Genomic DNA, 12,080 nt, shown 5'->3' with positions numbered 1-12,080 from the left:
GTTGCGACTGTAGAATCTCCAAATCATTTTGATTACGAAGTTGTTACAACTTAAGAAGCTCAAAATAATTTCGATTTAGAAGCTAATGCGCCTTTAGAAGCTCAAAACCATTTTTATTTTGAAGCTATAGCGCCTTCAAAGGCTCAAAACTATTTTGATAAAGACGCTGATGTCAATTTAGAAGCTCTAAATCTTTTCGATTAAGTAAGTAGAAGCACAAAAAATTTCGTTTAAGAAACTGTTGTACCTTTAGAAGCTAAAAACCAATTTGATTAAGCAGTTGTTGCTCCTTAAGAAGCTCAAAATCATTTAAATTTAAAAGTTGTTGCGCCTTTAGAAACTCAAAATCATTAAAATTTGGAAACTGTTGCGCATTTAGAAGCTCAACATTATTTTGATTAAGAAGCTGTTGTGCCTTTAGAAGCTCAACTTAATTTTGGTTATAAAGCTGTTGTAACTTTATAATCTCAAAATCATTACGATGTAGAAGCTGATGAACCTTTTGAACCTCAAAATCATTTCGATTCAGAAGCTGTAGCTCCATTAGAAGCTCAAAATCATTCCGAATAAGAAGCTGTTTCACCTCTAGAAGCTTAAAATTATTTTGATTAGGAAACTGTTGCGACTTTAGGCTCAACATCATTTTGATTAAAAAGCTGTTGCGTCTTAAGAAACTCATAATCATTTTGAATAAGTAGCTGTGGCACCTTTCGAAGCTTAAAATTATTTTGATTACGAAGCTGTTACGACTTTAGGCTCGAAATTATTTTGATTGTGAAACTGATGCGCCTTTAAAAGCTCTAAGTCATTCTGAATAAGAAGCTGTTGCGGCTTTAGAAACTCAAAATCATTTTGATAAAGACGCTGCTGCGACTTAAAAGCTCAAAATCGTTTTGATTATGAAACAATAGCGCCTTCAAAGGCTCAACATTATTTTAATAAAGATGCTGTTGTCAATATACAAAATCTAAATCATTTCTATTAAGTAGCTATCGCACCTTTAGAAGCTCAAAATTATTGAAGTTAAGAAGTTGTTAGGATTGATGTTAAGTTGATCTCAAAATAATTTCGTTTAAGAAACTGTTGTGCCTTTAGAAGCTTCAAATCAATTTGATTAAACAATTGTGGCTCCTTAATAAGCTGCAAATCAGTTTAATTTAAAAGCTGTTGCGTCTTTAGAAACTCAAAATCATTAAAATTTGGAAACTGTTGGGTCTTTTGAAGCTCAACATTATTATGATTAAGAAGCTGTTATGCCTTTAGAAGCTCAAATTATTTTATTTAGAAACTGTGGGACGTTTCGAAGCCCAAAACCTATGAAATATCTTATTAATTTAAAGGACTGCAATTACATAGAACAGAAGAATATTTCCGTTGCCCCTTTAGAAGTTCAAAATAATTTTGATTAAGAACCTGTTGGGCATTTAGAAGCTCAAAAAATTTTGATTAAGAAGCTGTTGCAACTTTAGAATCTCAAAATCTTTACTATGTAGAAGCTGATGAACCTTTAGAAACTCAAAATCATTTTGATTCAGAAGCTGTAGCGCCTTTAGAATCTCAAAATCATATTGATAAAGAAGCTGTTGTGCCTTTAGAAGCTCAGAATCATTTTGATTAAGAAACTGTTGCGACTTTAGAAGCTCAAAATAATATTGATTGTAAAGCTGTTGTGACTTCAGAATCTCAAAAGCATTTTGATTAAGAAGCTTTTGTTCCTTTAAAAGCTCATAAGCATTTCGATTATGAAGCTTTTGTGCCTTTAGAAGCTGAAAAACATTTCAATTATAAAGTCTTTACGACTTTAGAACCTCAAAATCATTTTGATTCAGAAGCTGTTGCTCAGAAGCTCAAAATAATTTTGATTAGGAAACTGTTGCGACTTTAGGCTCAAAGTTATTTTGATATACTAGCTGTTGCGCCATTAGAAGCTCAGAATCATTTTGATTAAGAAGCTGTTGCGACTTCAGAAGCTTAAAATCATTTACATTAAGAAACAGTTGCGGCCTTAGAAGCTCATAATAAATTTGATTAAGAAAATTTTGAAGCCCAAAGTCTTTGAAATATCTAATTCAGTAAATGTTTAACCATACGTAACCACCATTACAGGGCAGATTAAAAAAGCTGTTGTGACCTTAGAATCTCAAAATCATTTCGATTAAGAAGCTGTTGCGCCTGAAGAAGCTCAAAATCATTTTAATCAACTTTTACATCCTAAGAGGCTCAAAATCATTTTGATTATGAAACTATTGCAACTTTCATGTTCAAATGTTACGACTTTAGAATCTCAAAATCATTTCGATTAAGAAGCTGTTGCGACTTTAGAAGCTCAAAATAATTATAATTACCAAGCTGTTGTGACTTCAGAACCTAGAAACCATTTTGATTAATAAGCTGCTGTTCCTTTAGAAGCTCAAAATCAATTCGATTAAGAAGCTGTTAAGTCTTTAGAAGCCCAAAATCATTTTAATTAAGAAGCTATTGTTCCTTTAGAAGCTGAAAATAATTTTGATTAGGAAACTGTTGCGACTTTAGACTCAAAATTATTTTGATTAAGAAGCTATTGCGAAAGTCATGTTCATCTCGAAATCATTTCGATTAAGAAGCTGTTGTGCCTTTAGAAGCTCAGAATCATTTTGATTAAGAAGCTGTTGCGGCTTTAGAAGCTCAAAATAATATTGATTATCAAGCTGTTGTGACTTTAGAATCTCAAAAGCATTTTGATTAAGAAGCTGTTGTTCCTTTAGAAGCTCATAAGCATTTCGATTAAGAAGCTGTTGTGACTTTACAAGCTCAAAATAATTTTCATTATCAAGCTGTTGTGACTTCAGAATCTCAAAACCATTTTGATTAAGAAGCTGTTGTCCCTTTAGCAGCTCAAAAGCATTTCGAATTAGAAGCTTTTGTGCGTTAAGAAGCTGAAAAACATTTCAATTATAAAGTTATTACGACTTTAGAACCTCAAAATCATTTTGATTCAGAAGCTGTAGCGCCTTTAGAAGCTCAAAATCATTCCGAATAAGAAGCTGTTGCACCTTTAGAAGCTCAAAATTAGTTTGATTAGGTAAATGTTGCGACTTTAGGCTCAAAATTATTTTGATAAAGAAGCTGTTGCGCCTTTAGAAGCTCAGAATCACTTTGATTAAGAAGCTGTTGCGACTTCAGAAGCTTAAAATTATTTACATTAAGAAACTGCTGTGTCCTTAGAAGCTCATAATAAAATTGATTAAGAAACTTATGAAGCCCAAAGTCTTTGAAATATCTAATTCAGTAAATGTGTAACCATACGTAACCACCATTACAGGGCAGATTAAAAAAGCTGTTGCGCCTTTAGAATATTAAAAATATTTTGATTAGGAAACTGTGGTGACTTTAGAAGCTCAAAATCATTTTAATCAACTTTTACATCCTAAGAGGATCAACATCATTTTGATTATGAAACTATTGCAACTTTCATGTTCAAATGTTACGACTTTAGAATCTCAAAATCATTTCGATTAAGAAGTTGTTGTGACTTTAGAACCTCCAAATCATTTTGATTAAGAAGCTGTTGTGACTTTAGAGGCTCAACTTTATTTCGAGTAGGAAACTGTTGTGACTCTAGGCTCAAAATAATTTCGATTAAGAAACTATTGTGCCTTTAGAAGCTCAAAACGATTGTGATTAAAAAGCTGTTGCGCCTTTAGCTTGATAGCATAGAACAGAATAATATTTCTGTTGCGTCTTTAGAAGCTCAAAATTTCAGAAATGTCCGATTAAGTAAATGCGAAACCCCATGTAACCGCCATTACAGGGCAGAATGATTTTGAGATTCCAAAGTCGCAATAGCTTCTTCATCAAAATGATGTTGAGCTTCTAAAGGCACAATTGCTTTCAAATCTAAATATGTTTAAGCTCGTAAAGGCGCAACATTAATATTCTATGCAACCAACCTGAGCAGTTCCAGGCCAAAAAAACAGAAAATTTCAAATGGAGGCCTTAAAATCGACCTTCTCTGATTTGCATAAAACTTTGCTTAATAGTTTGTTGTGGGCAATGATTCACATTTTTGCTAAAAAATCGGCCATTTTGGATCTAATAAAATTTTTAAAATAACGGCTTTTAATTTTTTTCAACGGCATTTCTCATCGAAATGATGTCTGAGACAAAGTTGTAGAGGAAAATAATTTCTAGAAAAAATAAACAAAAAATGTTTTATTTTAATTTTAAGCACAATTTAAAAAAAAATCAAAAACTATGTATTTTGAAATGTTATAGACCGATTTTAGAAAAATTATATTAAGAAAAAGCATATTATAAAAAAAAAAAACATTTTAATTGTCAAAACTATGGACACTTGAAAGCTGTCAAAAATTGTAGAGCAAGAACTTTTTGTTGGTACGCTTTTTTGTGTATTTTTTTTCAAAGAAAACAATTTGAAATGTTTCAAACGATGTATTCTGTGTAAAATCATTTGAAAATTTTTACCATAAGTGCCATTTTTAAGGTGTCTATAGTATTTCCAAAAGTGTTTGAACATTGTTTTAAAAAAAAATCTTGAAGTTACTGAATTTATTTGTTGTTGTTGTTGTTATTTATATCTCTCAGAAAAAAAACATTATTTGTTTCTATAATATTGTCTCAGGCGTCATTTAGATCAAAAGTGCCATTTCCGTGCAATTTTTTTTTTATTTTCATAGTCGCCATTTTGAAAACCTTACAAGACGCAAAATTTCCTAATTTCAGCAAAAATGTGAATCTGTTTTCTGCAAATTGGAGAAGGTCCAATTTTTCTAATTAATTTGGCTTAGAACTGCTCACCACAGAAACAACCAAAGAAAAATTAGCGAAGTTCAGAAAAGGTCTGCTGCCATCAGAGAAGTTTTGTGAATAGTCTAGGAGAAGTTAAGGGAAGTTAATGAGCACTTCAGAGCAGTCCTAGTAGATTTTGGAGTAGTCAAAAAACTGAATAGAAATGCGAGCTTCTTAAGAACGTTTCAGAAGCATTTTTGATAATTCGAAGAAGTTAAGCGATCCTCCGAGAAGCTCGGTAAACTTGCGCAAAACAATGTGAACTTCAGCGAAGTGCAAGGGCTCCTCCAAAAGACTCAGGGCATTATACGCAGGGAAGCCTTCAGGAATTTAAGTGAAACTCTGATAACTTCACAACACTTCTGGGCACATTGGAGAATTCTAGGGTATCGATTCTGAACCCCCACTAACCGAAAAGCACATGAAAATAAGCGATGTTAAGCGAGCTTGACCGTACGGTGGAAGAACGTTGAGAAAGGATGGTCTAGGGAACCATAAGAAGACTGAGACTTCAGATAATTTAATAAGAACTTCATAAATGCCCAAGAGAACAATAATAGAAACTCCGAGCACTCTAGGGAACTCAGAAAAAATCTAGATACTTAGCCCGCAAATTTCAGGTAAGCTTAGAAAATTTTTAAGTAGCCTACGGTAACCTCAATACGACTTACTTCCCAAAAGTTTCCATAAATTTTCCCAAAAATTGCCAGAGCTTTTCCTAAAAGTTTCCAGAACTTTTTGCAAAACTTCCCAGAACTTTTTCCAAAAATCCCCAGAAATTTTCCAAAAATTCCAAGAAATTTTCCAGAACTTTTCCAAAAAGTTCTCAGAACTTTTCTAATAAGTTTTCAGAACTTTTCCAAAAAGATACCAGAACTTTTCACAAAAGTTCCCAGAATTTTCCACAAAATTTCCCAAAACTTTCCATAATTTTTTTCAAAATTCCCAGAACTTTTCCAAAAGTTCCTAGAGCATTTCCTAACAATTCGCAGAACTCTTCCCATAAGTTCACAGAATTTTTCCCAAAAGTTCCCGGAAATTTTCCATAAGTTCCCAAAACTTTTCAAAAAGATCCCAGATTTTTTCCAAAAAGTTCCCAGAACTTTTCTGGAATATTCTCATAAATTTGCCAAAAAGTTCCCGAAATTTTTCCCATAAGTTTCCAGATTTTTTCCCAAAATATTTACCAGAAGTTCCCAAAACTTTTTCAAAAAGTTTTAAGAACTTTTCCAAAAAGTTTCCAGAACTTTTCACAAAAGTTCCCAGAGTTTTTCACAAAACTTCCCAGAACCTTTCCAGAAAGTTACGAAAACTTTTCACAGCTTTTTTTGAAATTCCCCAAACTGTTCCAAAAAGTTCCCAGAGAATTTCCCAAAAAATCGCAGAAATTTTCCGAAAAATTGCCAGAACTTTTCCCAAAAGTCTCTAGAACTTTTCCCATAAGTTCTCAGAAATTTTCCAAGAGTTCCCAAAACTTTTCCAAAAAGATCCCAGAACTTTTCTCACATATTTTCAGAAAATTTCCCAAAAGTTCTTAAAACTTTTCTCATGAGTTCCCAGAACTTTTCCCAAAAGTTTCTGGAAATTCTCGAAAAGCTCCCAAAAAATTTCCACAGTTCCCAAAACTTTTTTAAAAAGTTCCAAGAACTTTTCACAAATGTTCCCTGAATTTATCACAAAAGTTTCCAGAACTTTTCTCAAAAGATTCCAGAACTTTTTCCAAAAATGTCTAGAACTTTATCCTGAAATTCCCAACACCGGAACGTCTCCAACAGTTCCCAGAAATTTTCCAAAAAGATCCCACAACGTTTCACATAAATTCCAAAAGCTTTTTCAAAAGTTCCCATAACTTTTCCAAAAAGTATTCAGAACTTTTCCAAAAAGTTCCAAGAACTATTAACAATCGTTCTCAGAATTTTTCTCAAAAGCTCTTAAAGCTTTTCTCAAAAGTGTCCGGAAATTTTTCAAAAGTTCCCAGAATGTTTCCAAAAAGATCCCAGAAATTTTCCAGGAGTCCAGTATTTTCCAAAAAGTTCCCAGAACTTACCCGAAAGTTCTTGGAAGTTTTCCAAAAGATCCCAGAACTTTTCCAAAAAATTCCCTGAATTTCCAAAACGTTTCCCAAAAGTTCCCAAACCTTTTCCCGAAAGGTTCCAAAACTTTTTTTCAAAATTCCCAGATTTTTTCCAAAACGTTCAAAGAGCTTTTCCCAAAATATCCCAGAACTTTTCCCAAAAGTTCCCAAAACTTGTTTAAACAGTTTTAAGAACTTTTCCAAAAAGTTCCAAGAACTATTAACAAACGTTCTCAGAATTTTTCTTAAAAGCTCCCAAAGCTTTTCTCAAAAGTGTCCGGAAATTTTCCAAAAGTTCCCAGAATGTTTCCAAAAATATCGCAGAAAATTTTCCAGGAATCCATATTTTCCAAAAAGTTCCCAGAACTTACCCGAAAGTTCTTGGAAGTTTTCCAAAAGATCCCAGAACTTTTCCAAAAAATTCCCTTAATTTCCAAAACGTTTCCCAAAAGTTCCCAAACCTATTCCCGAAAGTTTCCAAAACTTTTTTCAAAATTCCCAGAAATTTTCCAAAACGTTCCAAGAGCTTTTCCCAAAATATCCCAGAACTTTACCCAAAAGTTCGCAAAACTTTTTCAAACAGTTTTAAGAACTTTTCCAAAAAGTTCCCAGAACTTTTCACAAAAGTTCTCAGAGTTTTTCACAAAACATCCCAGAACTTTTCCCAAAAGTTCCAAAAACTTTTCACAGCTTTTTTCAAAATTCCCAGAACTTTACGCAAAAGATTCCGGAAATTTCCCAAAAGTTCCCAAAACCTTTTCTAAAAGTCCTCAAAACTTTTTCAAAAAGGTCGCAGAGCTTTCTAAAAAAGATCCCAGAACTTTTCCAAAAAAATTCCAGAAAGATTCACAAAAGTTCCCAGAATTTTTCTCAAAAGTTCCCAAAACATTCCCAAAAGTTCTCGGAAGTTTTCCATAAGATGCCAGAACTTTTCCAAAAGTTCCCAGATACTTTCTCAAAAGATCCCAGAACTTTTCCAAAAATTTCCCAGAACCTTTCCAAAAAAAATTTAGAACTTTTCGAAAACTTTTGCCAACAGTTTCCAAAAGTTTTCCCAAAAGTTCCCAAAACCTTTTATCAAAATTCCCAGAACTTTTCCAAAAAGATCCCAGAAGTTCCCAGAGCTTTCCAAATTTCCAAAACTTTTTTGCAAGAGTTCCCAAACCTTTTCCTGAAAGTTTCTAAAACATTTTCCAGAATTCCCAGAATTTTTCCAAAATGTTCCCAGAGCTTTTCCCAAAATATCCCAGAACTTTTTGCAAAATTCCCAAAACTTTTTCAAAAAATTTTAAGAACTTTTCACAAAAGTTCCCAGAGTTTTCACAAAGTTTTTCCTAAGTTCCCCGAACCTTTCCCAGAACTTTCCGGAAATTTTCCAAAAGTTCCCAGAATTTTTCAAAAAGATCCCACGACTTTTCTCAAAATTTCTCAGAGCATTTCAAAAAAGTTTCCAGAACTTTACCCAAAAGTTCCTAGAACTTTTCCCAAATTTTCCCAGGATTTTTCTCAAAAGTTCCCGGAAATTACCCAAAACTTCTCAGAAATTTTCCAAAGTTCCCAAATTTTTCTAAAAAGCTCCCAGAACTTTTTTCAAACGTTCTCAGAAGTTTTCACAAAAGTTCCCATAATTTATAACAAAAGTTCACAGAACTTTTCCCAAAAGTTTCCAAAACATTTTCAAAAAGTTTCAAGAGCTTTTTCAAAAGTTCCCAGAACTTTTTCAAAAAATATTCAGAACTTTTCCAAAAAGTTGAAATAACTATTCACAAAAGTTTCCAGATTTTTTCTCAAAAGCTCCCAGAACTTTTCTTTTCCTAAAAGTTCCCAGAGTTTTTCCAAAAAGTTTTCAGAACTTTTCCAAATGCTCTCGGAAGTTTTCCAAAAGATCTAAGAACTTTTTCCAAAAGATCCCAGAACTTTTCCAAAAGTTTCCAGAAGTTTTCTCAAAAGATCCCAGAACTTTTACAAAAATGTTCCCGAAATTTTCCAAAAAGTTTTTTAGAACTTTTCCCGAAAGTTTCCAAAACTTTTCGTCAAAACTCCCAGAATTGTTCCCAAATGTTTCCAAAACTTTTCCTAAAAGTTTCAAAAACATTTTTCAAAATTCCCAGAACTTTTCCAAAAAGATTCCAGAAGTTGCCATAACTTTTCTCAAAACTTCTCAGAACTTTTTTGCAAAGTTCCCAGAACTTTTTCCTAAGTTCGCAAACCTTTCCCAAAAGTTTCCGGAAATTTTCCAAAAGTTCCCAGAATTTTTCAAAAAAAATCCCAGAATCTCAAAATTTCTCAGAGCTTTTCCGAAAAGTTTCCAGCACTTTACCCAAAAGTTCCTAGAACTTTTCCCAACCGTTCCCAAAATTTTCCCAAAAGTTCCCAAATTTGTTCCCAAAAGTTTCCGGAAATTATCCAAAACTTCCCAGAAATTTTCCAAAGTTCCCAGAACTTTTTGAAACGTTCTCAGAAGTTTTCACAAAAGTTCCCATAATTTATAACAAAAGTTTAAAGAACTTTTCCTAAAACTTTCCAAAACTTTTTCAAAAAGTTCCAGAACTTTATCCTTAACTTCCCAAAACTTTTCCCAAAAGTTCCCAAAACTTTTTCAAAAAGTGCCCAGAGCTTTTTCAAAAGTTCTCAGAACTTTTTCAAAAAGTAGTGAGAACTTTTACAAAAAGTAACAAAAACTATTCACAAAAGTTTCCAGAATTTTTCTCAAAAGTTTCCAAAACTTTTCTCAAAAGCTCCTAGAACTTTTTTTTTAAGTTCCCAGAATTTTTCCAAAAAGTTTCCAGAACTTTCCCAAAAGTTCTAGGAAGTTTTCCAAAAACACCCAGAACTTTTAAAAAAGTTTCCAGTAGTTTTCTCAAAAGATCCCAGAGCTTTTACAAAAATGTCCCTGAAATTTTCCAAAAAGTTTTTTAGAACTTTTCCCGAAAGTTTCCAAAACTTTTTGTCAAAGCTCCCAGAATTGTTCCTTAAAGTTCCCAAAACTTTTCCAAAAAGTTTTCAGAACTTTTCCAAAAAGTTCCCAGGACTGTCCACAAAAGTTCCCAAATTTTTTCTCAAAATTCCCCAGAACTTTTCTCCGAAGTTCCCAAAACTTTCCATAGCTTTTTTAAAAATTCCCAGAACTTTTCCCCAAAAGAGCTCAGAACGTTTCCCATAAGTTTCCAAAACTTTTCCTAAAAGTTTCCACAACTGTTTCAAAAGTTCCCAGAGGTTTTCCAAAAAGCTCCCAGAACTTTTCCAAAGAGTATTCAGAACTTTTCTAAAAAGTTCACAGATTTAATCACAAAAGTTCCCAGAGCTTTTCTCAAAAGTTCCCAAAACTTTTCTAAAAAGTTGCCAAAACTTTTCCCAAATGTTCGCAAAACTTTTCTCAAAAGTTCCCAAAACTTTTTTCAAAAGTTTCCAAAACTTTTCTCAAAAGTTCTCAGAACTTTTCCCAAAAGTTCCAAGAACTTTTTCCAGGAGTTCCAAATCTTTTTCCAAAAGTTTCCCAGAACTTTTCCTAAAAGTTTTTTAGAAATTTTCCAAAACTTTTGCCAAAAGTTCCCAGAACTTTTCCCAAAAGTTTCCAAAACTGTTTTTTTTTAAATTCCCAGAACTTTTCTCAAAACACCCCAAAACTTTTCCTAAAAGTTCCCAGAGCTTTTTCAAAAAGTTCCCTGAAGTTTCCCAAACGTTCTCAAAACTCACGTCCTCACATATGATCTCAAAATTTTCCACAAAAATTCCCAGATCTGTTCCCTAACAGTTTCCAAATTTGTTATCAAATGTACCCCGAAATTTTCCAAAAGTTCTCAAAAAATTTTCAAAAAGTTCCCACAACTTTTCCCAAAAGTTTCCAAAACTGTTTTTTAAAATTCCCAGAACTTTTCCAAAATGTTCCCAGAGGTTTTCCCAAAACACCCCAAAACTTTTCCAAAAATTTCCCTGAACTTTTCCAAAAATTTCTCAGAGCTTTTCCAAAAAGTTTCCAGAACTTTACCCAAAAGTTCCTAGAACTTTTCCCAAATTATCCCAAGATTTTTCTCAAAAGTTCCCGGAAATTATCCAAAACTTCCCAGAAATTTTCCAAAGTTCCCATTTTTTTTCTTAAAAGCTCCCAGAACTTTTTTCAAACGTTCTCAGAAGTTTTCACAAAAGTTCCCATAATTTATAACAAAAGTTCACAGAATTTTTTCCAAAAGGTTCCAAAACTATTTCAAAAAGTTCCAAGAGCTTTTTCAAATGCTCTCGGAAGTTTTCCAAAAGATCCCAGAACTTTTCTAAAAGTTTCCAGAAGTTTTGTCAAAAGATCCCAGAACTTTTACAGGAGCTCCCAGAACTTTTCTTTTCCTAAAAGTTCCCAGAGTTTTTCCAAAAAGTTTCCAGAACTTTCCCAAATACTTCGGAAGTTTTCTCAAAAGATCCCAGAACTTTTACAAAAATGTCCCCAAAATTTTTCAAAAAGCTTTTTTAGAAATTTTCCCGAAAGTTTCCAAAACTTTTTGTCAAAACTCCCAGAATTGCTTTTGTCAAAACTCCCAAAAAGTTCCCAGGACTGTCCACAAAAGTTCCCAAATTTTTCTCAAAATTTCCCAAAACGTTTCTCAAAAGTTACCAAAACTTTTCCCAAATGTTCGCAAAACTTTTCCCAAATGTTCGCAAAACTTTTCTCAAAACTTTTCTCAAAAGTTTCCAAAACTTTTTTCAAAAGTTTCCAAAACTTTTCTCAAAAGTTCTCAGCACTTTTCCCAAAAGTTCCAAGAACTTTTTCCAGGAGCTCAAAATCTTTTTCCAAAAGTTTCCCAGAACTTCTCCTAAAAGTTTTTTAGAACTTTTCCAAAACTTTTGCCAAAAGTTCCCAGAACTTTTCCAAAACGTTCCCAGAGGTTTTCCCAAAACACCCCAAAACTTTTCCTTAAAGTTCCCAGAGCTTTTTCAAAAAGTTCCCAGAGCTTTTCCAAAAAGTTCCCAGAAGTTTTCCCAAACGTTCTCAAAACTCACGTTCTCACATATGATCTCAACATTTTCCACAAAAATTGCCAGATTTTTTCCCTAAAAGCTTCCAAATTTGTTATCAAATGTACCCCGAAATTTTCCAAAAGTTCCCAAAACTTTTGCCAAAAGTTCTCAGAACATTTCCCAAAAGTTTCCAAAACTGTTTTTTTTTTTAATTCCCAGAACTTTTCCAAAACGTTCCCAGAGGTTTTCCCAAAACACCCCAAAACTTTTC

At 33.0% G+C, this 12,080-nt stretch overlaps 1 protein-coding gene across 2 annotated transcripts in view; it reads right to left on the bottom strand.

Annotated features, from left to right (window-relative positions):
• Positions 1–12,080, bottom strand: part of LOC135698614 (5-hydroxytryptamine receptor 1-like) — a 272,267-nt gene that overhangs the window by 138,059 nt on the left and 122,128 nt on the right. The gene's annotated exons all lie outside the window — the stretch shown is intronic.

Source organism: Ochlerotatus camptorhynchus, unplaced genomic scaffold (assembly GCF_037179485.1).
Source record: "Ochlerotatus camptorhynchus isolate MF236.1 unplaced genomic scaffold, CSIRO-AGI_Acam_v1.1 ptg000091l, whole genome shotgun sequence".
NCBI lineage: Eukaryota > Metazoa > Arthropoda > Insecta > Diptera > Culicidae > Ochlerotatus > Ochlerotatus camptorhynchus.
This window is presented reverse-complemented; position numbering and strand designations above follow the sequence as displayed.